Source organism: Adiantum capillus-veneris, chromosome 9, assembly GCF_014529385.1.
Source record: "Adiantum capillus-veneris isolate H3 chromosome 9, ASM1452938v2, whole genome shotgun sequence".
Lineage (NCBI taxonomy): Eukaryota > Viridiplantae > Streptophyta > Polypodiopsida > Polypodiales > Pteridaceae > Adiantum > Adiantum capillus-veneris.
Genome location: NC_140939.1, coordinates 86,416,049 through 86,418,417, shown reverse-complemented (window position 1 = coordinate 86,418,417; position 2,369 = coordinate 86,416,049). Strand labels below are relative to the sequence as shown.

The window sequence follows — 2,369 nt, the reverse complement described above, 5'->3', positions numbered from 1 at the left end:
CCCCCTCAATTCTATATGGTATCGCGACTGCATGAGTCGGCGCCCTACTGTGCACCTTCCTCGATCCTGGCCTCTGATGTACCTATGCCTTCGTCCAGCCTATGGCCTTCCTGGAGGAACCCCAGCTCAGTCTCTTCTGTACCTGCTCGCTCCAGCCTTTGATGATGATGATGCTCTTCTTGGAGGGAAAGCCTCGCCCCTTGGAACTGCTCATGCAGGCGCATTAATCTTGCCTGCGGATTTGGGAACCATGCCCTACTATGGCTTGCACGCACCACCTGGAGCCTTGCTTCATGCTCCTGCATGACAGCCAATGTCCTAATGAAGGAGCCCTATTGTTTAGATGCTATCACTTCTAAATGTCCTGCCCTTCAACCTGCATCGGCCACTTCTTGGATGGCCAACCAAATTCTTTCTTGCTCTTGCAATAATGCAGATGCTATAGTAGGCCACAAACTTTGTAATCAAAGATGGGACCCCATGTAGCTACACAAGCCTAGACCTTGCTGCTATGCTTAATTGCCTTGCAGATGCAGCACATGCTTCATGTCTTGCCACCAATGATGCAGTCATTCTTCAAGATGCAGGACAACCATCCTTGTGGCTGGATGATCTTTTTACTGAGGAAGATGCCATTCTTACAACCTTTCTATCTGACATGATTGATGAGGCAATCCCTTTTCTGCCTACACGCAAGCATGACGTCCAATAAGATGCAACCCTTAAACCCGTTTCAGCAACTTTCTTTACTAGAGCAGCCCATACTGTAGCCCTTCTCAGATAACTTTATTGGCTTGGCTAGCCCTTCTCTGTTGCAAGTTGAGGCATTCTAATTTGACACTTCTGCAGCCATGGCGCTACTGGCCAATTCGGGCAGCCAATGCTCAATTTCGGCTCCTGCACGAATCTGTTCTTGCCGCCATGGATGCTACTGAAGATTACCCATTTGAAGAGGAGTTAAGTGAAGAGGGTGAGGCAGACAATGTAGCACTCGGTCCACAAATTGTTGGGCTGAATTCCGGAGCATGGCTCCCTCTGATGCTCGCTCTTCACCATGAAGTTGGTGACATGGATGCGCAAGAAAATGGACACGCTGATCTGCACGTCCTCATGCATTTCCTGAGGCTAATGATTTTCAATATATGCAGCGCTGCAGATAATCAGGAACCGAAGTCGTTCTGTCACATAGATGTTTCTCAAGCTTATGTTGCTTTCTCTGTGGGCCAGTTATTGTTTCTAAGTTTCCATTTGCCGATGCAATCGGCCTCTCAATGGTCAAGGATATAGATGTACCACCTGCTCAAGAACAATTTTCAAAAACTGCAATATTAGCAATTGACAATGCTTCCTTGGTCTCATTGACCTGCCTCCTTGCTATTGAATGTTCCCATATTACAAGTTGGGGCTTTGAGTTTTCAATAGGCAATGTATCAGCTTGAAGGTGATCAAGTATTGTTGACTTTGATGGCACCACCCATTTCCATCGAGTTGTCAGAGAATCACAACCTATGCACATGAGGAGCTTTCGTGTTAACCCTAAAACAACCCACTCCCTCACCATGACCATCTTTTGTGTTGTCATTCTCACCGAGAGATTCACCCCATTGCTCTCTACCACTGTCACCTACCCCAACCTTATCATACCTTTTCTTGAAGATGAACAATGCTTGGAACCTTAATTTTATTTTTATTTTTAAAGAGTGCAATAACAGGAGAGATGTGCGTCATAGTAAAGTTGAGTCAAGAAATAATCTAAGTTATTGCATATCATAATGCTAGAAGGGTCATGTCCCTGTGCACAACATATCTTTGGCAGACCTTGTGATTTTTGGCTTGCCCAAAGGGCTGAGGTCTTAGGATTGCCTCCCCTTTTTGTTAACTAAAAATAAGGTTTCTATATTTTCTTAATTTATTCTAAATTTTGAAATCTATTAATTCATTGATTGGACGAGGGAGCGAGTGGTGATTTATGAAAGAAAGAAGACTGATGAAATGGAGCCTTGAGTATTCACTCGATGAATCACGATGGGTTATTACCACTACATCTTGCTTCAACAGTGCGCACGTTTGTGTAGTAATGGCTCTCTCTCTCTCTCTCTCTCTCTCTCTCTCTCTCTCTCTCTCTCCAACCAACCTATTACTATTAAAGGTTATTTTGCAGGCCTCATGATTTTATCACTTTTTTTTATTCTTGTTTCTTTGAAAGCATGGTGTTATTTTAGAACTCAATCTTTTCACTTACAACACGCTATTCCCACCCAAGGACGACCGAGATCCAAAGCACCGTCAAACGGGTATTGCTCAAGGCCGTAGTAGCCGAGTCCGAATACTCCCGGCTTCAAGTAGCCCTGGCCGCCCCTTTGGAGTCG

The 2,369-nt window shown here is 44.9% G+C and overlaps 1 pseudogene; it reads left to right on the top strand.

The window, feature by feature from the left end:
* The first annotated feature begins 511 nt into the window (after positions 1–511).
* On the top strand, positions 512–1,897 carry LOC147450759 (uncharacterized; annotated as a pseudogene).
* Positions 1,898–2,369: the final 472 nt, after the last annotated feature.